General features: G+C 47.4%; 1 protein-coding gene across 1 annotated transcript in view; it reads right to left on the minus strand.

Moving 5' to 3' along the window:
• Positions 1-12,477: 12,477 nt before the first annotated feature.
• LOC123376917 (interleukin-20 receptor subunit alpha-like) overlaps positions 12,478-27,762 on the minus strand; it is a 49,092-nt gene continuing 33,807 nt past the window's right edge. Inside the window, exon 9 of the transcript XR_006581989.1 lies at positions 12,478-14,303. The gene's annotated coding sequence lies outside the window, so the exon portion shown is untranslated. The remainder of the gene's footprint in view (positions 14,304-27,762) is intronic.

Consider the following 27,762-nt stretch of genomic DNA (forward strand, 5'->3'; position numbering starts at 1 on the left):
CTGCCTAGGAGCTGCAGGGACATGCCAGCTGCTTCTGGGGAGTCCCCCGCAGAAGTAAGCACCACCCTGCACCCCAACCCCAACCCCAACCCCTTCCCACACCCAAACTGCCCCAGCAGTGGCTGGTGCTGCTGACCCAGAGGCTGCCTGATCTGCTTGGACAGTCACACTGACCACTGCAGAAGTCATGGAGGTCACAGAAAGTCACAGAATCCATGACTTCCATGACAGACACGCAGTCTTAGGTGTGAGTTGTAGCACTCTAACATGAAAAAAACACAGCACATTAAAGCTTTTAACCAGCAAGACAGTAAAAACCTGGCCATGTGGCCAACTTAGCTGTGACCAGGGGGAATATTCTATTTAAATCTTCAAGGGGACATTTGCAGCAGGGGCTGTATCACAGTTAGCTGGAGACTTTCCATTGTCCTCATGAAAAGACCCTTTGTCAGGCTGGCAAGCCAGGAACTTCAGAAATGGAAACATTATCATAGAATATCAGGGTTGGAAGGGACCTCAGGAGGTCATCTAGTCCAACTCCCTGCTCAAAGCAGGACCAATCCCCAGACAGATTTTTTGCCCCAAATCCCTAAGTGGCCCCCCTCAAGGATTAAACTCACAACCCTGGGTTTAGCAGGCCAATGCTCAAACCACTGACACAGCATCTGTGAAAAATGTGTTGTAGTTACTACCCCACTAAGCTGCAAAGCCCAACAGGTCAGGGATTTATTCTATTAATCTATCTATTGTGCTGATGTATTTGAGTGCTTCACAATCTGTAATATATTAACCCTCACAAAACCCCTGTGAGCTAGGGAAACATTGTTCTCGTTGTGTGGGGGGGAGGCACAGAGTGGCTAAGTGACTCACCCAAGGTCACAGGTAGTCTGGGGCAGAGTAGCAACTTGAACACAGTCTTCTGACTCCTAGGCCAGTGCCCGCCCCACTGGACAACCCTTTCTACCAATCAGTACTAAGCAGAGTGATAGTGACATGCTACAGCTCTGTGGCTCAGGCTGCCAGCAGCTGGTATTACAGCTGCTGCCTGCATGGCCCAGGGAAGGAGTGGGAGTTGGTTGGGCTATTTTAGACCATCATGGCTTCATATTTGTTGATGTAAGCAGAGTCAGGATGAGCTCTACCCTGACAGCTGGTGTGAATTGTGACAAGTTGTGGAAAAGAACTTCAGGGGCTGATCTTGTTTGCATAGGCACACCCACCCCCCTAGCATGACCCCACAGCTGCCTAAATGGTCACTTTGGCTGCTGTGGGATCCCCAGTTTCTCTGTTATTGGGGCAGGAAGAATAAAGTGTTGTTACCCTGATTATGTGAATCAAGGCCAGTGGAACTGTTTTATGACAGAGGGACTCACCATCAACTAAGTAGCACTCGCTAGACAAGGGACATGGGTTCCAAAACCCAATGAATTGAGAGAGGTTGGGGATAGGTATTTGTACCTGCTTTGCTGCTTGTGAGGGCTTGAAACACCAATTGTGTTTTCTCTCTCCACTGTTGAATAGCAGAGCTAATTTTGATGCTATTAAGAGTCTAGTTACAGGCTGCTGGGCTGAATTTACTTTGGGCCAGTGGTGCACCAGCACTGGGGGTCCCCTACTACAAGCTGAAATCACTAAAGAGCTAAAATTACTAAGAGCTGAGATCACTGAGTGCTGTGTTAGCAATATAGCTTCAGGCTCTCCCACTAGTTAAGTAGCTGGCAGAGCAGAGCAGTTTGTGGGATGGCTGGAGCAGCCCATGGGAGGGCGAGCGGAGTGAAGCGGCTCATGGTGAAGGCTGCAGCAGAACCCCATGGAGAGGTGGGGCAGTTGGCCTTGGACCATGTAAGGTGCCCCTTAACACCCCACATGCCCATTCTGCCCCCCCCTTTCCACCCAGGCTGGGGGGGTAAAACTCTGCAGATAAACTTTTGAACTCTGGGGCTGCACTGACCAGGGACAGAGACTTTTGGGGTGTTGGACTTTTGGGGTGATCTTTTGGGTTGTTGGACTTAAGACCCTGAGGGGAAAAGGATACTGCCAAACTTACTTGGGGTGGGGGGAATCTTTTGCTCATGGTTTGTGTTATGAATCATGTTTGTAATGTTTCCCCAACATAATGCCGGATTGTTTCCTCCTTTATTAAAAGGATTTTGCTACACTCAGACTCCATGCTTGTGAGAGGGAAAGTATTGCCTCTTAGAGGCTCCCGGGGGGTGGTATGTAATTGTCCCAGGTCACTGGGTGGGAGCGCGAGCCAGTTTTGCATTGTGTTATTGAAATGGAACCCCTAGATACTGAACACAGTCCTTGTTGCTGCCAACTCAGATGGGCAGAAGGGTTACATTTACAAAGCACCTGAGAACCAACCTAAGGAGAAGACTATCCTCTCAAGCGTCTACACCAGCGTGCTTCCCAGCAGATGATTCAATGCAGATACAAAGCATGGGGGTACGTGGGGGTGGTACTTGGTGGGATAATACACGTGATTGGAATGTTGGTGTGGATGGGTACAGCTTGCTCAGAAAGGATAGACAGGGGAAAAAGGGAGGAGGTGTTGCCTTATATATTAAAAATGTACACACTTGGACTGAGGTGGAGATGGACCTAGGAGACGGAAATGTTGAGAGTCTCTGGGTTAGGCTAAAAGGGGTAAAAAAAACAAGGGTGATGTCGTGCTAGGAGTCTACTACAGGCCACCTAACCAGGTGGAAGAGATGGATGAGGCTTTTTTTAAACAACTAACAAAATTATCCAAAGCCCAAGATTTGGTGGTGATGGGGGACTTCAACTATCCAGATATATGTTGGGAAAATAACACCGCGGGGCACAGACTATCCAATAAGCTCTTGGACTTCATTGCAGACAACTTTTTATTTCAGAAGGTTGAAAAAGCAGGGGCAAGATTAGAAAGGCAAAGGCACAAAATGAGCTCAAACTAGCTATGGGAATAAAGGGAAACAAAAAGACTTTTTATCAATACATTAGAAGCAAGAGGAAGACCAAGGACAGGGTAGGCCCACTGCTCAGTGAGGAGGGAGAAACAGTAACAGGAAACTTGGAAATGGCAGAGATGCTTAATGACTTCTTTGTTTCGGTCTTCATGGAGAAGTCTGAAGGAATGCCTAAGATAGTGAGTGTTAATGGGAAGGGGGTAGGTTTAGAAGATAAAATAAAAAAAGAACAAGTTAAAAATCACTTAGAAAATTTAGATGCCTGCAAGTCACCAGGGCCTGATGAAATGCATCCTAGAATACTCAATGAGCTAATAGAGGAGGTATCTGAGCCTCTAGCTATTATCTTTGGAAAATCATGGGAGACGGGAGAGATTCCAGAAGACTGGAAAAGGGCAAATATAGTGCCCTTCTATAAAAAGGGAAATAAAAACAACCAAGGAAACTACAGACCAGTTGGTTTAACTTCTGTGCCAGGGAAGATAATGGAGCAAGTAATGAAGGAAATCATCTGCAAACACTTGGAAGGTGGTAAGGTGATAGGGAATAGCCAGCATGGATTTGTAAAGAACAAATTGTGTCAAACCAATCTGATAGCTTTCTTTGATAGGATAACGAGTCTTGTGGATAAGGGAGAAGCGGTGGATGTGGTATACCTAGACTTTAGTAAGGCATTTGATACGGTCTCGCATGATATTCTTATTGATAAACTAGGCAAATACAATTTAGATGGGGCTACTATAAAGTGGGTGCATAACTGATTGGATAACCATACTCAGAGAGTAGTTATTAATGGTTCCCAATCCTGCTGGAAAGGTATAACAAGTGGGGTTCCGCAGGGGTCTGTTTTGGGACCGGCTCTGTTCAATATCTTCATCAATGACTTAGATATTGGCATAGAAAGTATGCTTACTAAGTTTGCAGATGATACCAAACTGGGAGGGATTGTGACTGCTTTGGAGGACAGGGTCATAATTCAAAATGACCTGGACAAATTGGAGAAATGGTCTGAGGTAAACGGGATGAAGTTTAACAAAGACAAATGCAAAGTGCTCCACTTAGGAAGGAACAATCAGTTTCACATATACATGTTGTGTATTTGGTTGTTATGGTTTTTGGTTCCTATGGTAACTGAGTTAGATTATTAGGGGATAGCTCAGCCAGCTTCAGCCGGCTGGGTGAGTTCTCTGAGTCTGTAAATAAAATGGTGGTTTTGTTAGCTGTCTGCTGTCTGGCCTCAAGTGATTTCTTCCTAAACCGGCTGCCCCCAAGGATATAACAATACAGAATGGGAAGAGACTGTCTAGGAAAGAGTACGGCAGAAAGGGATCTAGGGGTTATAGTGGACCACAAGCTAAATATGAGTCAACAGTGTGATGCTGTTGCAAAAAAAGCAAACGTGATTCTGGGATGCATTAACAGGTGTGTTGTGAGCAAGACATGAGAAGTCATTCTTCCGCTCTACTCTGCGCTGGTTAGGCCTCAACTGGAGTATTGTGTCCAGTTCTGGGCAACGCATTTCAAGAAAGATGTGGAGAAATTGGAGAGGGTCCAGAGAAGAGCAACAAGAATGATTGAAGGTCTAGAGAACATGACCTATGAAGGAAGGCTGAAAGAATTGGGTTTGTTTAGTTTGGAAAAGAGAAGAATGAGAGGGGACATGATAGCAGTTTTCAGTTATCTAAAAGGCTGTCATCAGGAGGAGGGAGAAAACTTGTTCACCTTAGCCTCTAAGGATAGAACAAGAAGCAATGGGCTTAAACTGCAGCAAGGGAGGTTTAGGTTAGACATTAGGAAAAAGTTCCTGTCAGGGTGGTTAAACACTGGAATAAATTGCCTAGGGAGGTTGTGGAATCTCCATCTCTGGAGATATTTAAGAGTAGGTTAGATAAATGTCTATCAGGGTGGGATGGTCTAGACAGTATTTGGTCCTGCCATGAGGGCAGGGGACTAGACTCGATGACCTCTCGAGGTCCCTTTCAGTCCTAGAATCTATGAATCTATGAATCAAGGTTGTAGCAGACTGGGGTTAGGATAGCTGCATTACTAATGCATGCTGAAGCCTTCATGTGAATTATGCAGGTTTCCCAGAAGTGCAGTATGGACAATACTCAGGCCTGGCTGAATGACAGGGCTAATGAAACACAAAGTCTCAGGACTAGAAATGGCACTAACTGAGAGTGACTAGGGGCTCCCAGTCTAATGAGTTAAGGCGTTTGTTCTAACCCTGCCAGGGCATGAGAGAGCAGGACTTAATTCTGCAGCATCGTGATTTATACACAAGCTCATTTAGAGCCTTTCTAGAAATTTAAATACTGATTAACTATTTCCTAGTCAGTCATTGCTAGTAAAGCCGCCCCCCTGCCTTCCTGGATGTTTTTCTCTTTTCTCTGAGGCCAATACAATTAGCTTCTTGGCACTCAGGCAATTCAGTTTTATCAGAATTAGTATTAGTAATAAAAATACCCTGTACAATATTTCTGAGCTAGCTTTTCTGAGTAGGGCTCGCTTCAGCTGCTTTTTCCTATGTTCTTTGATCTGGCAACTGCAGGAGTCAACATGCAGATCACTGAGCAGACAGCAATGGAGAGCCAGATCAACGGGTTTAAGATGAGTCAGAGTGCACACAAGCCTGATTTGTCTCCTTACATTGCTGTTTCAGGAGCTGTGGCCAGAATGAATCAAACCCACCCCAGGGCTGGCTCAAGCCCTCTAGGGACCCCACTTGCCAGGTCTGAGGCCTGGCTGCAGCCCAAAGGTCCATGGGCGCCAGGTTTGTATAATTTTTGGTGGTGCCCAGAACGGGTCCCAGCCCACCCTGCTTCACTCTGCCCCGCCAACTCCCGGCATAGCTCAGGGGAGGGAGTGAAAGCCAGGATTTGGGGGAAGGGGTGGAGTGGGGTAGGGCATGGGCAGAGCAGGGGTGGGAAGAGGTGGGGTGGGGTAGAGCGAAGCAGAATGGGGCGGGCTGGGGCCAGGTCACTCGCTGCTGCCAGCACCAGGCCCCCCGCTAACCCCCGAGACCACCCTGGACCTCGCGTCTCCCCAAAGCGCGGGGCCCAGGGTGGTTGCCCCAATCCTTCCTATGGACAGAATGGCTCTGAAAATATAAGCCCAAACATTGGTGGAACCGGGCCCACCTTCTTGAATATTGCTGGAGCACGGGCACCACAGGCCCATATAACTCGTCACCTATGCAAAGGTCTACACTGCTATTTTCAGCCCTGCAGCGCAAGCCCCAGTCAGTTGACCCGGATGCTGAGACTCGCTGCTGGGGGAGGTTTTGCTGTGTAGATGTCCCCTGGGCCTACAGTACTGCAAGCCTAAAGAGACCAAAAATCCAGAATCAGATCCTCAAAAATCATGAGCTTGCCCCAAAAATCCTGAAGATTTTTTATTTTATTTTACTATTAAATCAAATCAGGTTTTTGCAGCCTGACTTTTTAACTCACTGCTACTCCTCTGCTTGTGTGAGAGGAGAGGGAGGATTTCAGGGTGAAATATCAATCTGTAGTGCACGTCTCTCCCTGACTGCTCAGCTGGAGACTTCACTCACCTTCCCCTCACCCCTAAGCTAGGAGAACTGCTGGCCAGTCCCCATTATTCCACACACAGCAGCAATACTCCTTTGCCTTCCCCTGCCCTCAGACTTCTCTACTTGGCACCCAGCAACACCACTTCCGCAACTCCCTGTTCCCCTGCCGCCCATGGCCCCAGGACCCTCTCTGTGCTAGGTCATACATGAAGGCAGGGCAGGTCTCTGCCCTCAGCCCCAAGGCTCTCTTCCAGCATGCCCAGCACTGAAAATCACAGGGTCCCATCTTTGCGACAGCTTCTCCAGCAGGCACTAAAATCCCATGATGTATGGTCAGTTCACAGGAGCTGACAATACTTCCCCCCACCCCAGTTGCTCAGAAGGGACATTCTTCCTCACCACTGCCTCCCTCAGCCAACCTCCTACCCCATCATTCCCCTGCACTCCTCTGCCTTCCCCTAATCCCTACATATCCCTGTACCCCTACTCAGCCTACCTCCTTCCCCCAACATCCCTCCAAACCTGATTCCCCTCTTTGCTCTTGTCTTTCTATATAGATTTTTAGACCATACTAATCCCCATAGTAATGAGTGCTGGCCAGTAGTGCATTAAGCAATGTGACCACACATCTGTCATGTGCTATTTGTTCTCTCATGCTCTCCACAGAGGGAGAAGCGTGTGGAGTGGAATGTGTCATTTGGGGAGTGTTTGGGATGGGGTGTTTTTGTTACATACACCTGTTACCATGTGTTTCTGTTAGAGAGGATGGTCAAAGAAATGCACCTTGCCCTGAGAGCAGAAGGCAAGGAGGTTTGCAATGGTCCTTAGCCCCTAGGGGAAGTTCATTCAACAGTCTTGCACCGGCCCCCAGAGAAAATTGTGTCTAACACAGAGACAAGATTCACACCGATTGCTGGGATTCCATCGGAACAGAGGAACCAAGCTGTCGACCATAGTCTTCGTCCTGGAGCTTTAGATGGTCTTTAGGTAGCCATGGAGCACTTTGAAGATAATGAGCAAGACCTTAAACTTGATATTTAGCATGTGTTCAACTCTGTTGTTTTTATTAGGTTTTCTCTGTAATGCTTTTACCTTAAGAATAAATGTGCTTGCTTAGAAAGTGCTGAGTGGAGACTTGTAACTGCAGGAAATACACTGTCCATAGCCCTTGGAGAAAAATCAGCACACAGACCCTGACTGTTGGGCATACTGGCTCGCTGGGGATATCACAGCATAAGGCCAGGAGCTGTGCACCCTTAAAGCCCCCTGTCAGAAGGGAGGGGGAAAAGGGTCCCTGCCCAGAGACAGGTGATGGGTGGAGACCCAAGACCTGATGGAGCACTCCTGGAGTGGACCATAGACAAGTGCAGTTCCTCTGAAACTGCGACAACTGGAAACTAATGGGCAGGAGCCCCTGGGAGGCTAATATGAGTGGCAAAGGAGTCCAGGAGAACTGGCTGTATTTTATATAAAGCCTTATTGAGGGCGCAGGAACAAATCATCCCAATGTGCAGAAAGAATAGCAAATATGGCAGGCGACAAGCTTGGCTTAACAGAGAACTCTTCAGTGAGCTTAAACACAAAAAGGAAGCTTGCAAGAAGTGGAAACTTGGACAGATGACTCGGGAGGCGTATAAAAATATTGTTCGAGCTTGCAGGGGTGTAATCAGGAAGGCCAAAGCACAATTGGAGTTACAGCTAGCAAGGGATGTGAAGGGTAACAAGAAGGGTTTCTACAGGTATGTTAGCAACAAGAAGAAGGTCAGGGTAAGTGTGAGATCCTTACTGAATGGGGGAGGCAACCTAGTGATAGATGATATGGAAAAAGATGAAGTACTCAGTGCTTTTTTTGCCTCAGTTTTCACAGACAAGGTCAGCTCCCAGACTGCTGCACTGGGCAGCACAGTATGGGGAAGATGTGAGCAGCCCTCAATGGTGTAAGAACAGTTTAAGGACTATTTAGAAAACCTGGACATGGACAAGTCCATGGGGCCAGATGCAATGCATCCGAGGGTGCTGAGGGAGTTGGCTGATGTGATTGCAGAGCCATTATCTTTGAAAACTCATGGCAATCGGGGGAGGTCCCGGATGACTGGAAAAAGGCAAATATAGTGCCTATCTTTAAAAGAGGAAGAAGGAGAACCCGGGGAACTACACACTGGTCAGCCTCATCTCAGTCCCTGGAAAAATCATGGAGCAGGTCCTCAAGGAAACCATTTTGAAGCACTTGGAGGAGAGGAAGGTGATCAGGAACAGTCAACATGGCTTCACCAAGGGCAAGTCATGTCTGACCAACCTGATTGCCTTCTATGATGAGATAACTGTCTCTGTGGATATGGGGGTAGGGGTGGACGTGATATACCTTGACTTTAGCAAAGCTTTTGATACAGTTTCCCACAGTATTCTTCCCAGCAAGTTAAAGAAGTATGGCTTGGATGAATGGACTATAAGGTGGATAGAAAGCTGGCTAAATTGTCGGTCTCAATGGGTAGTGATCAATGGTTTGAGGTCTAGTTGGCAGCCAGTATCAAGTGGAGTGCCCCAGGGATTGGTCCTGGGGCCAGTTTTGTTCAACATCTTCATTAATGATCTTGATGATGGGATGAATTACACCCTGAGCAAGTTCGTGGATGTCACTAAGCTGGGGGAAAGAGGTAGTTATGCTGGACAGTAGGGATAGGGTCCAAAGTGACCTAGACAAATTGGAGGATTGGGCCAAAAGAAATCTGATGAGGTTCAACAAGTGCAGAGTCCTGCACTTAGGACGGAAGAATCCCATGCTCTACTACAGGCTGGGGACTGACTGGCTAAGCGGCAGTTCTGCAGAAAAGGACCTGGGGATTACAGTGGATGAGAAGCTGGATATGAGTCAATAGTGTGCCTGTAGTGAGCCGGTGTGGCTCCCCTCCTGCCCAGAGGAGGGAGAGCCCAGCCAGAGACCAGAGTGGGCAGAGCTACGGAGCTCTGACCCCACCCCTCAAAGGGTCAGGCGGCAACCCGGAAGTATAAAAGCTGGCCCTCAGAGCTCAGTCAGGGGCCTGCCGCCAAAAAGAACAGACTTACCTCAGCAAGCTCGAGACTGGGAAGTCTCTACGACCCGGGGCAGCCGCCCAGACTGGCCTGAGCTCCCCCGCGCCCGCTACCCGGAGGAGCTGCCGGAGCTTCCCCGCGCCCGCTACCTGGAGGAGCTGCCAGAGCTTCCCCGCGCCTGCTGCTACCCGGAGGAGCCACCGGAGCAACCCTGGGCCAACTTTCCCGAGGAGTTGCCGGACCTACCACCCAGCCCCGGCCGCGATGAGCCCATGCTCGTGGACCCTCCAGAGGCTGACATCAGGACCCAGGTAGGCCCCTAGGGGGAGTACGGAAGTAGCCCGGGGACAGCCGACCCCAGTCAGGCTGCGACCTTACCGGAGCCTATGTCAGTGTGTTGCGGTCAGGATCCCCACTGACTGACCAGTGGAGTGATAGCCGCTGCTAGGGCCCCGGGCTGGGACGCAGTGGAGTGGGAGGGCCTGCATCCCCCCTGCCACCCCACCCCGGGGTGGCAGACTCCTCCTCTCCCTGGCCTGAAGAGGCCACTACCTGTAACTGTACTGTTGCTCAGCCCTGCCCCAGGGCCTCAGCTTTTTGACTCTGTGTTTATTGCCCCGCCCTGCCCTAGGGCCGGGCCTTAACTGTACTGCTGCTCAGCCCTGCCCCAGGGCCTGAGCTTCTTGCCCACCGGGTGTGCAATTGCCGTGAAGACTGCCGGGCAATTTTCCTGGACCAAGCGGAGTGTAGTGAGCTGGTCTGGCTCTCCTCCTCCCCCCCGGAGAGGGTTGAGCCCCGGCTCCACTCGCCTACAGTGCCCTTGTTGCCAAGAAGGCTAATGGCATATTGGGCTGCATTAGTAGGAGCATTGCCAGAAGATTGAGGGAGGTGATTATTCCCTTCTGTTTGAGCAGGGCCGCCCAGAAGATTCAGGCGGCCTGGGGTGCTCGGCGTCAGGGGGCCCCTGCTTCGGCAGTAATTCAGCATCGGGGGGTCCTTCCGCTCTGGGACCTGCCGCCAAAGTGCCCCGAAGACCCGCAGCGGGACCCCCCGCCGCCGAATTACCACCGAAGACCCAGCTCTTCGGCGGCAGGTCCTGGGGCAGAAGGACCCCCCGCCACGGGTCTTCGGGGCACTTCGGCGGCGGGTCCTGGAGCAGAAGGACCCCCCACCACCGAATTACCGCCAAAGATCGGGAGCAGAAGATGCTCCGGTGGCCTGGGCCCCGCGAGAGGTTTCCAGGGCCCCTGGAGCGAGTGAAGGACCCCGCTCCAGGGGCCCTGAAAAACTCTCGTGGGAGGCCCTGCAGGGCCTGGGGCAAATAGCCCCACTTGCCCCTCCCTCTGGGGTGGCCCTGCTGGTGAGGCCACATCTGGAGTATTGTGTCCTCACTACAGAAAGGATGTGGACAAATTGGAGATAGTCCAGCAGAGGGCAACGAAAATGATTAGGGGGCTGAGACACACGACTTACGAGGAGAGGCTGAAGGAATTGGGCTTATTTAGTCTACAGAAGAGAAGAGTGAGGGAGGATTTGATAGCAGCCTTCAACTGCCTGATGGGGGGTTCCAAAAAGGATGGAGCTAGGCTGTTCTCAGTGATGGCAGATGACAGAACAAGGAGTAGTGGGGGATGCAGTGTGGGAGGTCTAGGTTGGATATTAGGAAAAACTATTTCACTAGGAGGGTGGTGAAGCACTGGAATGGGTTACCTAGGGAGGTGGTGGAATCTCCTTCCTTAGAGGTTTTAAGTCCCCACTTGACAAAGCCCTGGCTGGGATGATCTAGTTGAGGTTGTTCCTGCTTTGAGCAGGAGATTGGACTAGATGACCTCCTGAGATCTCTTCCAACCCTAATCATCTATGATTCTATGATTCTAATATGGTGGCAGTGTTTGTGGGATCTGTGACAGTATGAATAAGTGCCAACAGCAGTGAGAGCAAGCACCGTGGAAGGAAAAGCACAGAGACAAGTGTCTCAAATCTTTTCAGGAAAAAGAATAGCAAAAAGAGAGACAGGAGCAGGAATTAGGAACCGCTGCAGAAAGAACGGCCATTGAAGTTTTGTGAGCAGCAAAATTGTCTGCTGCTGATCCGAAGCAATCGGAGGTGGTGGCTATGCTGCGCTCATCTGATCTGAGGTGGGATGGGGTAGCCCCTCCAGACAAGGAGTGAGGAAAGATCCCTTTTCCTCCTACAGGGTGTGCTGGTGGCTGAGGAGACAGTGCCATACAGACAGTCCAGCAGAGGTAGCCACGGTGGTCACTGGTTAGAGGTCCAGAGACATGAAGGCCATGTGGAGAAGGCTGCTTGTGCGGGAGGCAGGCCTGGAGCCATAGAACCTTGGTCCCCAGGACAAAGGCCTCTGGTTCACCCAGGAGAAGAAGGTCAAGGCATACCTCTGGGAGCCAGGAGGAAAGACATGGAAACTGCACCTTATCAGGGCTAGCAGGCAAACAGATGTGGGTGTGGTGAACCCCAGCACTCTGCCTGTGGCCTGAGTCAATATGACCACCACAGACGGCTCTGGCATTCTGACTGCAGGAATGTGCAAGCCTCTGTTTTGGGATGTGTTACTTTAAACCAAATCCAGCTTTTTCTCTGGGAAGGGCAGAGCAGGTGAATCAAACCCCCAGTGGTTCCAAACATGCAGAGGGAGATGTCAGCCAAAATGCAGAGAAGGGCAGGAGGGGAGTTGAATTTCCCACTACGGGTAACACAGGAACCGAGCTCTGAGACAGCTGGGAAGGAGGGGGAGGGATGTGGGGTGAGAGCTCCTTCAGCAAGGGCCAAATCACCCTACCCAATAAATGTTGAAGAGTGGGCAGCACGGATCGTCACACATGCACGCACACGGATGCTCACGTGCACAGAGGACAGGCAGAACAAGTTCAGACATCAAACGACAGATCCAAAAAAACACAATATACTCAGGTTTTTTTTTTAAATTCCTGATTTGGGGGCCAATTTCTTGATTTTTGAACTTTTGGGGTTGGCAATACAGTTAAAGTGGCCTGAAAAATGCGGGAAACCTGTCATGATCCCAGCCAAAATACATTTTTATGCACTTGATACAGACAAGTCACAATTGTATGTATACATTTATTACATAATAATCACATTCAATTTTTACTGCATGAAAAAAATCATACCTATTTATTGTTATTGATTTTAAATGCAGAGAGAGATGGGCACCAGAATTTCCACTGAGGCAGAGTGAACAAGAAATTCCCTAGCTATAGATATTTTGTTTAATAAATCAGTTAGTTTTAAATGCAAAACATGTTTTGATAAATGTTTTTTTCTTTTGTATCCAATACATTTAAGAGTTTTATTTAACATTTCTAATTGAATTTCAATTTCCATCCAAATAGATTTTGACACAAAACGCAAGTAAAAATTTAATCATCTAGTAAATAAGAAATGCATCACATTTTGTAACATTATAAAAAATGTGAAAAATAAGAATCTGAGTAAGTGTAAGTTAAGTTATATAATTTCTTAAATCAATGTGTATAGATACAGTGTATACTCCTGGTTAGCAAAAGAAGCATCAAATTTAGTGTTAAGGCTATATTTAGGTGCAAATCATTATATTTTAATGCTTACCAACCAATGAGAATTAACCTTTCTTTAGAAAAATAACTAAAAAGTACACATATAAAATAAGATTAAAATACTTATTTTAATCAAGGTTTCCTACTTGCTGATTAAAATAATTATTAAAATTGGTGATTCAAATGTCTTCAATTTAAATCAATCCACCCCTGCAATGAAGTGATAATTAGTTTAAAGTTTTAAATTTTAACTTACTGTCCTTGGCTAACTGTGGAGATTGTCCAACATAACCTAACAAAACAACTACCAAAGTCCTTCATGAGTAGGATTATTGTCTGATGTATTCTTCCATTTCATACAGTTCTTCTGAGCTGCAGAATGCCTTCCTCTTGCCAGACGTTGTTAAAATCATGCTACAGAAGGACCATTAAGCTTGAGTCACCTGCAGGATGTCAGTATGCGAACATGAATGGATGATCTTGAAGTAGTTGTTCATAGCACTAAATCCATGTTCAGTGATGGCAGGCAGTAATTTCACACAAATTAAAAGGCTTTTCAGAGCATCAAGACATAGTTTCACTCCAAAATCTTTGTAAATTCAGGAGGCTTGCAAAATCTCATGAACATACAGCTAAAACTGACAGCAGATTTCCTTTATTTCCTTTTCTCCATGCAAAGCACTTTGTTCTCCAGTTGGCCAATATACTGGATCAAGAACGTTTATACTGGCTATGAGCTCTGTGTCTGTCTCTGGGGCAAATAGTTTCTTTCTTGTGGCTCCTCCTTCCACAATGGAAACGGTCTGAAATACACCATCCTCTGCTGCTTTCTGCGCTTTGAATAAATAATCACCTGGTTGTACTTCCACGGCTTTAAAAAGGTCTACTTGCTTAAGTAACAACTTGTGTGCAATCATTCTTCTGTAAACCTCTGCTAGTTCCGTGCATTCTAGATGAGCATCATTCATCATTCCCAAGTCTTTCAAAACTGCATTAGATGCTATCTTCGTCTTAAGGCCATCATACTTGCTTCTTTCTCTAATGTCTTGAGACATGTCTTGGGGGGCTTCTGCAAAGTGCCTATGTGAAGCTGAGTAGGAGTTCCAGGCAGCATTTGTGGTTCTAAAACTTGATGCCACCCAATGGGTGTCAAGAATTTTGCCAATCTTTGGCAATTTAGATCCAGTTTCACTGTCATATCTTTCAAGGGCTCCCTTGTCTTTTGGTGACAGGCTGTAAAGTAAATACAGAGATCCTACCAAAAATATGAAGTGGTTGACACCAGAAGTTTCATTAACTGTATCTTCAACAGCCACTCAAGTCAGTGAGCCAACAATGCCAGGTAACAACCAAGATGATTAATTCTAGCTTCACCAGACTGCTATTTATCCCCAACATTTTGGAAGCTTCATCAAAACATATTCTTACCCAGATTTCTTGAAGAAGGGATTTCTCCATACCACAACTTTCAAAATATGCCAGGAGGTCCCCTTTCATATCCTCAGCTGTCATTTCACTATGCTCAATCAAACCAAATAATATAGTAATTGGATTAGCTTCATTCCCAAATAGCCCACATAGATAAATAATCAGCGTAGAAGAAACATTACTGATGGCCATGTTTTTGTCATCAAAATAGATAGCTACATAAGGAAAGGAAACTAAAACTAACAAGTTTCTTTTTTATTTCTAGAACAATATGACCAATAATGTCTGCAGCATCATCTTGCTTTGCAGAACTCTACCTATTTCAATTCCGTTAGCCTCTTGAAGACTATTAGCTTTGGATGATCAACAAAAGTCAATTTTTTTTTAAATATAATATGCAGTCCTAAACACTTGGGTAGTAGTTTCTGCATGGCTGGAATTACTAATATGTACTGAGGTTTCTAACTTACCGTCCTGTATTTTATCATAATTTCTTCTGCTGCAAGGTGTGTTGTGCTACTGGATTTTTTTCAGAGCTGTTTCTGTCTAAAACTCCTAGCATTTCAGAAGATGTTATGTGTGTGTTAATCCATTTAGCCAAAAGTAATCCCTGAGGGAGCAGAGGCAGAGATTGGGTGCAGTATGACCCCATGTGACAGGTCCAATACCACTCAAATTTGGCCTGGCTACTCCTCTGTCATGCCAGCAGGGATGGGGATCCACCATTATACTGCCAGCTCTGGTTACTGCCTCCCCATTGGCAGAGGTGCACCCCGACCCACCCAGGGGCGGCTCCAGGCACCAGCACGCCAAGCGTGTGCCTGGGGCAGCAAGCCACAGGGGGGTGCTCTGCCGATCGCCACGAGGACGGCAGGCAGGTTGCCTTCGGTGGCATGCCTGCGGAGGGTCCGCTGGTCCCGCGGCTTCGGCGGACCTCCCGCAGACTGCCGCCGAATTCGGAGGGCCGGGGACCTCCCGCAGGCAAGCCGCCGAAGGCAGCCTGCCTGCCGTGCTTGGGGCTGCAAAATGCCTAGCGCCGCCCTTGGACCCACCCCACCATAAGTAACGGAGAGGTGGTGGGGCCAATGAGTGGTGTTGTGACCTTGTGCATGGGCTCCTATGTTGTTCCTCATCAATACAGACTCTGGTTCCATCCCAAGCCACCCAGCTCTGGTTACTCCCTCCCCATTGGTGGAGGGGTGCCACTGCTGGGGGGCCTCACCAGAACCTGGAGTACTCCCAGCCCCCTGTCAGATAGTGGGGAGACAGTACCTGGGGCTGGGTGGCGTGGAGCGCGTTGATGGGGAAGCAGAACTGATTCACTGAGTGGAGCAGAACAAGGCAGCATCCATCCGGCCCAAACATAAAAAAAAAAACCCACAGTCTGGGTCTGCGATCCCCTGTGAGAGCCCTCACTTTAATCACTGCCCGTGTCTGGGTGAGAATCGGTCAGTAGCTCTGAGAGGTGTGAACCCAGAGCTGGTAGCTCTGTGAGATGTGAACCCAGAGCTGGTAGCTCTGAGAGGCATGAACCAAGAGCCAGTAGCTCTGAAGGGCATGAACCCAGAGCTCTGAGGGGTGTGAACCCAAAGCTGATAGCTTGGAGAGATGTGAACTGAGAGCTCTCAGAGGTGTGACCTCTGAGGGGTGTGAACAGCCCTAGCCTCCCAAAGCGATATTAAAGACACACAGACATGGTGATGGGACCGCAAACAGCAGCCCGAGAGAGGACTGTGTGCGTGGCTGGGCCTGGAGAAGCACCCCAGCTGCTGAGCTAAGTAATGGGAGCCTGCCTCTCTGTGAGGGGCAGGTGACCCTTCTGATGTTCCTAGGGTGAGAAGAGAGCTCTGATGGGAGGGAGGAAGGCCACTGCCCCTGCAGATGAGGGGCAGGGCAATGGCATAGGGTGGCACAGTGAAGCCATAGGACCCCCCGCATCATGGTGCAGCGAGAGCCCTGAATTGCCTTACCCTAACCCTGAGCCCAAGTGCCAGCAGAGCTGCTGCCATGTTACAGCAGGACTGGTATCGATGCTCCTTTTCGACATCTCAGACCCTGAATCAGCAGTCACATGTGATGATCCCATTCAAACTTGCATATATGATGCCTTCTGTAATACACACAGAATCCCTCCAGCACAGACACAGAGCTCTGGGGCAGTTGGACCAGCCTCCTCAGACAGACCCCTGGCCTATGGGCAAATTCGCTGCACACTGACATGCTAAGTCCTGGAAACACACGGCTACTGAGACTGGATATAAAGAAGCCTCCCCCACATCCTCACCACCCCATCTGAATAAAACCACAGGAGCCTTGGCAGCTGCTCTCTGTCTCACAGTGCCAGGCATGACTGTTATTAATCACCGGTACCAGGCATGCCTCATTTTACTGTTGTCTTTAATCTTACAGCTGCTGGAAAATTCTGTGCAGCATGCTTCTAACTGAGCACAGCATGGATATAGCTCGAGAAAGTGAGAAACCCTGTATGTCTCCTCGGAAACTTTGGCTGTTCAAAGGTTACACTGAAATGTCATCAGCCTTTTGTCTTTTTTCCATTGTTAATGCTTCTGTTGAATAAAGCACACACACCATTAGCTACCTCATCTATATACTGAGCATAGGGCTCGGGTAATTCCCCAGCTTTTGTGAGTAATCCTTCCAAATTCCCATCAGTGAGAAATCCATGCATGTGCCAGCTTCCCAAATGAGACACATTAGTTGTTAAAGTCCAGAACTGAGTGTCAAGGTATCTGGGGTCTATACCCAGTTCTGCTACTGAAACACTGTAAGAGCCTGGGCAGGTCATGTAAATGATCTGTGCCTCAGTTTCCCTAGCTGCAAAATGGGGATAATAAAATGGATTTAGCTCACAGGTAACAGGCTATGGGGATTAATTCTTTAATGATTGTAAATTGCGTTGAAATCCTCAGACCAGGGCCAATGAGATGAGGGGAAGCCGGTACAAATTACCGGGCCTGGTGGTCTAGAAAGGGGTCCGGGACCTGTTTAGCCGGTCTTCCTTTGCTGAGGGGCCCGAAAAAAAATTTTCACTGGGATCCGAACCCGCTCTCGGCGGCCCTGCCTCAGACAGAAGGTGCTAGAGAAATAGATCACATTAGCAAATTCGGTATTTCACCTAGCTCCCTTTGCAATAGCTGCTCTGCAAACAGATTGTACAGGGAGAAAGGGAGAGTGCCTCTTTCTTGCTCTGCTCATCTCTCTCCATCCCCATCTTTCTAATATTATTTTTTTCTAACATTCAGCTGGGCACTTAAGTAATCTGCCAAACGGCAATGATAAACATGGACTCAAGAGTGCAACACAGTCAGTGGAGCTGGTGGAAAATTTCTGCATTCTACTTTGTGAATAACAAATATTGTCAATATTTCAAATTTTAATTTTAAAAAACCCACAGGGAAAAAAATTCAGAAACATTGGGAAATATCTTTACCCTCATTTTTCACACACCAAATCTGTATTAATGTCTTGTTTTTTTTGCTTATAGACCAGTCTTTCTGTATCCTGCCAAGAGTCGACTTTTTTTGTTTTAGTTTTGCTTGTTTGCAACCAGCTATTCTTGCTGCACCTGAATTCAGTTTTAATTCTTAATCTGGGTTGATATCAAGGGTTAGGCATGGTTAGGCAGGGCTGAGACCTGATTGGCCTGATGCTTTAAGTCTGAATTTTAGTTAGCACTTTCACCTTGACTTCTAAAGTTGTTGAGTTGGGTCTTGTATTGATCATATGTTTAGCTGTCATTCCCTAATGGGCGATGGAAATTTCCCCATCAGACTCTAAGCTTGCCACATAAAGTATGACAGTCCTTGGTGGCTGGTCTCTGTTACGCCATTCATTTTTCTTTCCATTAGCCTGTCTTCCTCTTCCAGTGAAGATAAATGTCTGGAGACAGCAGCCACCATACCTATTTTTGTTCTTTCTACTTCAGGACTGAAAATCCATCTGGTGACATATTGGGAGATTTAAATCCACTGAGTAACAGTTGCAAACACACCCAAGTGATTTAGAAGCCTGATGTCTTGCCTACTCTAGAAGGTTGTCTCACTTTAATGAGTTATATAGTTAAAGTGGTACCGTCCCCTGGTGTGGATGCCGCTGCACTGGTGAAAAGTTGCTTTACACTGGTAGAGCTACTCCCATCAAGGCAGGGGAATGAGCTGTGCCAAGATAAGGCACCCACACAACAGCTTGTATCAGTATAACTATTTCATTAGAAAAATGATACCCTAACTGACACAGGAAGGACGCTCCAGTGATTAGCTATTCTGGGCTGGGTTCAATTCCCAGCTCCACCACACACATCCTGTGTGACCATGTTCAAATCACTTAGCCTCTCTGTGCCTCAGCTGCCCATCTGTACAATGCGGATGAGAGCCCTGCCCTGCCTCACCGTGGTCGTGAGGCTGTTGGAGATTGTGAGGCACGCCGATACTACCCTGATGGGGCAATATGTAAGAACCTCAGATCGGTAGTTATACTGGCAGAATGTTGAAGTGCCTAAGTCCCATTGACTCTCATCTCACAGATAAATGATTGTACAATTGTCAAACATAAAGGCCCAGATTCTGATCTCCCTGACACTAGAAATGCATTGGCTTCAGCATTTCTCCTTGTTTTCACTGGTGCAAGTGAGACCAGAATCAGGTACATCTCACACACATCCACCACTTGAAAGAAACCCACAGGTCCGATCATCCATTTGATAACCCAGCCAGTCACATTCCATCCTGCTGCAGTTTTACAGGTAACCTCAGAAAGTGCCTGTGCACACTGGCAGGAGTCTGGCACATTGCTAACAGCACCCAGTGTTGTACCTGGTGGTTCCCCTGGAACCAACCAATCTGAAATTGGAAGATGAAGGGGCAGGACTGGACATCTGGGTGTAGAGACAAGGCTGCCTGAGTAGCTGTCAGGAGCTCCAGTGGGCATGTAGTACATAAAGGCAACTACCACCTCTCTGCTGAAGAGGAGCCAGAGAATTGTGGTGTGTGGTGCACACTCCATGCTGCAATTATAGCCACTTGGGATGGACTCATAGAATCATAGAATCATAGAATCTCAGGGTTGGAAGGGACCTCAGGAGGTCATCTAGTCCAACCCCCTGCTCAAAGCAGGACCAAACCCAACTAAATCATCCCAGCCAGGGCTTTGTCAAGCCTGACCTTAAAAATCTCTAAGGAAGGAGATTCCACCACCTCCCTAGGTAACCCATTCCAGTGCTTCACCACCCTACTAGTGAAAAAGTTTTTCCTAATATCCAACCTAAACCTCCCCCTCTGCAACTTGAGACCATTACTCCTTGTTCTGTCATCTTCTACCACTGAGAACAGTCTAGATCCATCCTCTTTGGAACCCCCTTTCAGGTAGTTGAAAGCAGCTATCAAATCCCCCCTCATTCTTCTCTTCTGCAGACTAAACAATCCCAGTTCCCTCAGCCTCTCCTCATAAGTCATGTGCTCCAGCCCCCTAATCATTTTTGTTGCCCTCCGCTGGACTCTCTCCAATTTATCCACATCCTTCTTGTAGTGTGGGGCCCAAAACTGGACACAGTACTCCAAATGAGGCCTCACCAGTGCTGAGTAGAGGGGGATGATCACATCCCTTGATCTGCTGGAAATGCCCCTACTTATACAACCCAAAATGCCATTAGCCTTCTTGGCAACAAGGGCACACTGTTGACTCATATTCAGCTTTTCGTCCACCGTAACCCCTAGGTCCTTTTCTGCAGAACTGCTACCCAGCCATTCGGTCCCTAGTCTGTAGCAGTGCATGGGATTCTTCCGTCCTAAGTGCAGGACTCTGCACTTGTCCTTGTTGAACCTCATCATATTTCTTTTGGCCCAATCCTCTAATTTGTCTAGGTCCCTCTGTATCCTATCCCTACCCTCCAGCGTATCAACCACTCCTCCCAGTTTAGTGTCATCTGCAAACTTGCTAAGGGTGCAGTCCACACCATCCTCCAGATCGTTAATGAAGATATTGAACAAAACCGGCCCCAGCACCGACCCTTGGGGCACTCCACTTGATACCGGTTGCCATCTAGACATGGAACCATTGATCACTACCCGTTGAGCCCGACCATCTAGCCAGTTTTCTATCCACCTTACCGTCCATTCATCCAGCCCAGACTTCTTTAACTTGCTGGCAAGAATACTGTGGGAGACTGTATCAAAAGCTTTGCTAAAATCCAGAAATAGTACATCCACTGCTTTCCCCTCATCCACAGAGCCGGTTATCTCGTCATAGAAGGCAATTAGGTTAGTCAGGCATGACTTGCCCTTGGTGAATCCATGCTGACTGTTCCTGATCACTTTCCCCTCCTTTAAGTGGTTCAGGATTGATTCCTTGAGGACCTGTTCCATGATTTTTCCAGGGACTGAGGTGAGACTGACTGGCCTGTAGTTCCCTGGATCTTCCTTCTTCCCTTTTTTAAAGATGGGCACTACATTAGCTTTTTTCCAGTCATCCGGGACCTCCCCCGATCGCCATGATTTTTCAAAGATAATGGCCAATGGCTCTGCAATCTCATCGGCCAACTCCTTTAGCACCCTCGGATGCAGCGCATCCGGCCCCATGGACTTGTGCTCGTCCAGCTTTCCTAAATAGCCCCGAACTACTTCTTTCTCCACAGAGAGCTGGTCACCTCCTCCCCATACCGTGCTGCAGAGTGCAGCTGTCTGGGAGCTGACCTTGTCTGTGAAGACAGAGGCAAAAAAAGCATTGAGTACACTAGCTTTCTCCACATCCTCTGTCACTAGGTTCCCTCCCTCATTCAGCAAGGGGCCCACACTTTCCTTGACTTTCTTCCTGTTGCTAACATACCTAAAGAAACCCTTCTTGTTACTCCTAACATCTCCGGCTAGCTGCTCCATCTCCAGGACCTGCTGACCATTCTAAAACTTCACACTCATATCGAACCCTTCCTTGGAGGATCTCAGAATGCTGCCCTCAGGATTAATAAAGCCTCAGAATAAGCCTGTGAGCTGGGTATATAGGGAGGCACAGAGAGGTTACACCTCTTGCCTAGGCTCACACAGCAAGTCAGTAGCTGAGCCAGACACTGAACTCACGAGTCCTGATTTGCAATCGCTTGCTCTCCAGCTATGTAGCCCACACTCCCTGCCTTACACTGACTCTTTAATGAGACTAGTTTAGATTCAGCTAGCACTCCTCAGGGCAAAGCACTTTACAAATCATACCGTCACCGCACCACTCTATACACCCAGCCTCTGGGTGCTCGGGGAGATCCAGCCAAGGCACAGCCTGCAGCAAAACACAGTCAGCAGAGAAAATTCCAAGTAGAATACTCAAGTATCTCTTACAAATCTTGCCCAGGGATCCTCAGTGACCAGGCTTGTTTTTTAAAATCTCTTCTAAAAGACCTCCCTGTGGTAAATTATGTCCAACAACCTGCCTGAGAAGAATGATAGGCTAAGCCGGGGTGACCTGAGCCTTGGGTGCAAAAGCACCCCAAGAAATCAAGCCTGGGGCAGAGCTGAGCCTGCCTGGATTTCAATCTCTTTTTCCAGGGCAGCTAGACGTTTCAGACCTGATGCTTGCTCCACTAAGCCATCCCTGTAACGTTATTGACATGAACTGTGACCATATAGATCATTGTTACAGCCAAGGTCCTATAGTTGCACCAAATCTTGTACAAAGGAGGTCAAGTAAGGTGTCTATGGAAAGGCTGTAATTTGCTGGTTATTATTATGCTGTCTGTATGCATGTATCATTTTTGTATTTGAAGTTATGAATATTGGCTATGTACTTGTATCTCAATGTGTTTAATTCTAAGTAGCATCAGTGAAGCATCTGGTCAGCTTCTTGAGATAGGACTATTCTGAGTAAGTTCCCAATCGAGAAACACTTAACTGACAATGGACTTTGGGAGACACTAATCCACAGAATGCTTTCCTGGGAATGTTCAAACTAACATGTAAATAATGGCATTGGCCTCCAAAAAGCTGAATCGTTCATGGACATGTGACTTGCCCAGGAGCCTACAAACTCCACCTTGTTGCTGTAATTTTGCACAGAAGAACAAAGGCGTTTCCTCCCACAAGAGAGAGAATATAAAAGGCCCTGGAAGCCCCTCCATTTTGTCTTCAGCTGGCTCAGGAGATGGCCTCTCCACTCCAAAGAGATGCCTGATAGAAACTGGAACAAAGGACTGTAACTATGGGGGCGGGAGGGGTGAGTGATTGCTGGACCCAGGCCATAAGCCACAATGTTGATCTGAAAAGGACTGGGCCCAGACTAGGAAGGAATCTAGTCTGTGAAAAAAGGCTTATTGGGACATCTCTGAGGGTGAGATTTACCTGTATTCAGTTTCCTACTGTATTAGGCTTAGACTTGCGTGTTTTGTTTTATTTTGCTTGGTGACTTACTTTGTTCCGTCTGTTATTACTTGGAACCACTTAAATCCTATTTTTTATATTTAATAAAATTACTTTTGCTTATTAATTAACCCAGAGCAAGTAATTAACACCTGGGGAAGCAAACAGCTGTGCATCTCTCTCTATCAGTGTTATAGAGGGTGGACAACTTATGAGTTCACCCTGTATAAGCTCTATACAGAGTAAAACTGATTCATTTGGGGTTTAGACTCCCAGAAAGACTGAATACTGGGTGCTGGGAAAGTCGCTGTTAACTGAGAAGCCCCTGGGCTAAGTGAATCTTAGTTTCATAGAATCATAGAATATCAGGGTTGGAAGGGACCTCAGGAGGTCATCTAGTCCAACCCCCTGCTCAAAGCAGGACCAATTCCCAACTAAATCATCCCAGCCAGGGCTTTGTCAAGCCAAACCTTAAAAACCTCTGAGGAAGGAGATTCCACCACCTCCCTAGGAAATCCATTCCAGTGCTTCGCCACCCTCTGAGTGAAAAAGTTTTTCCTAATATCCAACCTAAACCTCCCCCACTACAACTTGAGACCATTACTCCTTGTTCTGTCATCAGGTACCACTGAGAACAGTCTAGATCCATCCTCTTTGGAACCCCCTTTCAGGTAGTTGAAAGCAGCTATCAAATCCCCCCTCATTCTTCTCTTCTGCAGACTAAACAATCCCAGTTCCCTCAGCCTCTCCTCATAAGTCATGTGCTCCATCACCCTAATCATTTTTGTTGCCCTTCGCTGGACTCTTTCCAATTTTTCCACATCCTTCTTGTAGTGTGGGGCCCAAAACTGGACAGAGTACTCCAGATGAGGCCTCACCAATGTCGAATAGAGGGGAATGATCATGTCACTCGATCTGCTGGCAATGTCCCTACTTATACAGCCCAAAATGCCATTAGACTTCTTGGCAACAAGGGCACACTGTTGACTCATATCCAGCTTCTCGTCCACTGTAACCCCTAGGTCCTTTTCTGCAGAACTGCTTCCTAGCCATTCAGTCCCTAGTCTGTAACAGTGAATGGGATTCTTCCGTCCTAAGTGCAGGACTCTACACTTGTCCTTGTTGAACCTCATCAGGTTTCTTTTGGCCCAGTCCTCTAATTTGTCTAGGTCTCTCTGTATCCTATCCCTACCCTCCAGCATATCTACCACTCCTCCAAGTTTAGTGTAATCTGCAAACTTGCTGAGAGTGCAGTCCACGCCATCCTCCAGATCATTAATGAAGATATTGAACAAAACTGTTAACAAAACAGTGAACAGCAGAGAGGTGTGGCCCAACCTCTGGGTTTGTGCTGAAGCTGACCGGAGTGACTCAGCAAGCCGGGAGTAGGGGGAAGCCTTCTCTGGCAGGAGGGTTTGTTCTTAGTGGTATCCCAGCACATCTAGTGACAGTCTTGAGGGAGTTTCTGTGACCAAACCCATCACAATCCCCTCTGATGACTGAACAAAAACCAATGATATTTTACAAATAGCTTTTTAATCACTGTCTCACCCAGCACAAGACATGCAGCTGGCTTCAGCCCAGGCTGATTTCTAGAGCAGCATTATTAATTCCTAGCAAACTATTTTTCAGAGGATTTGAGCCTCTCTGATTTCAGTGGGACTAGTGTAAATCACACTGAGCTCGGTAGAGTTACTCCAAATTTACATGGGTGTAACCAAGACCAGAACCTGGCTTCTTTCCTGCTCATCGACTGTCTGTGGGCAGCTCGTGATTTTCATCAAATGCATTGGTTCTTCCCAGGTTTGTAATGGGCATTTTTGGTGAGTTAGATCATCTCTGAGCAGTTCAAAAAGGTCTTTCCACCATCAGAATGACACTCACAACACTGACACTGCCTTGCATCCTCTCAGTCCATACCCACACCAAGAGAAAAATAATAAAATCTAAAAAACAAGCAGAGGTTTTACCCCAAAGGTAGAAGAACCAGAGACTGCATGAAGTCCACTAGGGACTGCACTATTGCTACTGATTTTACAGGGAAGGTGCCCAGATACTGTGGTGATGGGCAGCAGTCTAAAACCCTTAGATAGGATGGAGAGATTAGATAGGAGTTTGCTGTGAGATTTCAATAGTTGATAGTTGGAGGAAAAAACCCACAATCTCATTTTGTTAAGATGTGATCAACTGCCACCTTGAGCATGCTAGTTAGAGGTCCTACTCCTTCCTCCTAAACACTATCCCTGCATCTGTCTGTCATACGCTTCTAGGGGAAAGCATTATTTATGCCTTCTTTTCAATTTGGAAAGGATATAGTACATTGGGTGCCCTACTAAAAACAAACAAGAAACAAAATAAGTGTGAGCTGGAGGTGACTGGGCAAATAAGCACATGGTATCGTTTCTGTTTCCTGTCTGGCTACATTAGGAAAAACTTTTTCACTAGTAGGGTAGTGAAGAAGTGGAATGGGTTACCTAGCGGTGCCACTGATCTGGAGATATATATTGTCATCAAATTTGAAATAGCTAATGGAGGCACCTTCCCAGAGGCCCCAGGTTGTGGTTTATTAGCTGCAGTTATGAGATGGCAATTTAACAAGGTTTCTTTCCTGTCCTTACCAGAATTTCTGTATGAACTGACAGAGGCTAGTTTAAAACACACACACTAAGTGCTTGGGTACGCACAGACATGCGCCTGCTCTAACTCTCTCAAACAGAAGGGCGTTTGAGGCTAGCTGATCTAGTGTCTATTATTATTTATTTTTTTGTATTGCTGGAGAGTCTGGAGGAACCCAGGCCGATATCAGGACCCCATTATGCTAGGCACTGCACAAATACAAAACAAAAAGATAGTCCTTGCCCTGGGGAGATTACAATCAGTATTTCTCCACATCACAAAGTCACCATCCAGGAGATCATGATTTTCTGAAGAGCTTCACACCCAACAGCCACCTGACATGCTGAGCTCTGCTGAAAACCTGTTCCTGATTTTGGATGCAGAGCTCTTCTGGAAAAACTGGGCAGCATTTGCTCACGTGTCAGTGAGTTTGCTTTGGCTGTGTACATGCCCCATTTGTGTTGACTCTGCCAGCAATCGTGCTGTCAAGTGTTACTGGCATGATTGTTCACAGACAGCAAATGTTGAAGCTGCATGTTGTAGTATTAATGGAAATTGGATTTTAATGTGCACTGAACATGTATCATAGAATCATAGAATCATAGAATCTCAGGGTTGGAAGGGACCTCAGGAGGTCATCTAGTCCAACCCCCTGCTCAAAGCAGGACCAAACCCAACTAAATCATCCCAGCCAGGGCTTTGTCAAGCCTGACCTTAAAAACCTCTAAGGAAGGAGATTCCACTACCTCCCTAGGTAACCCATTCCAGTTCTTCACCACCGTACTAGTGAAAAAGTTTTTCCTAATATCCAACCTAAACCTCCCCCTCTGCAACTTGAGACCATTACTCCTTGTTCTGTCATCAACCGCAGCCTGGACCAATCTACACGGGAGGTCCACTTTCTAGACACCACAGTGCAAATAAGTGATGGTCACATTAACACCACCCTATCCCGAAAACCTACTGACCGCTATGCCTACCTTCATGCCTCCAGCTTCCATCCCGGGCACACCACAAGATCCATTGTCTACAGCCAAGCACTGAGGTACAATCGCATCTGCTCTAACCCCTCAGACAGAGACCAACACCTACAAAATCTCCACCAGGCATTCTCAAAACTACAGTACCTGCACGAGGAAATAAGGAAACAGATCAACAGAGCCAGACGTGTACCCAGAAGCCTCCTACTGCAAGACAAACCCAAGAAAGAAACCAACAGGACTCCACTGGCCATCACATATAGTCCCCAGCTAAAACCCCTCCAACGCATCATCAGGGATCTACAACCCATCCTGGACAATGATCCCACACTTTCACAGGCCTTGGGTGGCAGGCCAATCCTCGCCCACAGACAACCTGCCAACCTGAAGCATATTCTCACCAGTAACTGCACACCGCACCATAGTAACTCTAGCTCAGGAACCAATCCATGCAACAAACCTCGATGCCAACTCTGCCCACATATCTACACCAGCGACACCATCACAGGACCTAACCAGATCAGCCACACCATCACTGGTTCATTCACCTGCACATCCACCAATGTAATATACGCCATCATATGCCAGCAAAGCCCCTCTGCTATGTACATCAGCCAAACTGCTTTCAACTACCTGAAAGGGGGTTCCAAAGATGATGGATCTAGACTGTTCTCAGTGGTAGAAGATGACAGAACAAGGAGTAATGGTCTCAAGTTGTAGTGGGGGAGGTTTAGGTTGGACATTAGGAAAAACTTTTTCACTAGTAGGGTGGTGAAGAACTGGAATGGGTTACCTAGGGAGGTGGTGGAATCTCCTTCCTTAGAGGTTTTTAAGGTCAGGCTTGACAAAGCCCTGGCTGGGATGATTTAGTTGGGTTTGGTCCTGCTTTGAGCAGGGGGTTGGACTAGATGACCTCCTGAGGTCCCTTCCAACCCTGAGATTCTATGATTCTATGAACTGGACAGTCTCTAAGGAAAAGGATAAATGGACACAAATGAGATATTAGGAATGGCAATATACAAAAACCTGTAGGAGAACACTTCAACCTCCCTGGCCACACAATAGCAGATCTTAAGGTGGCCATCCTACAGCAAAAAAAGCTTCAGGACCAGACTTCAAAGAGAAACTGCTGAGCTTCAATTCATCTGCAAATTTGACACCATCAGCTCAGGATTAAACAAAGACTGTGAATGGCTTGCCAACTACAGAACCAGTTTCTCCTCCCTTGGTTTTCACACCTCTACTGCTAGAACAGGGCCTCATCCTCCCTGATTGAACTAACCTCGTTATCTCTAGCTTGCTTCTTGCTTGCAT

Source organism: Mauremys mutica, chromosome 9 (assembly GCF_020497125.1).
Source record: "Mauremys mutica isolate MM-2020 ecotype Southern chromosome 9, ASM2049712v1, whole genome shotgun sequence".
Lineage (NCBI taxonomy): Eukaryota > Metazoa > Chordata > Testudines > Geoemydidae > Mauremys > Mauremys mutica.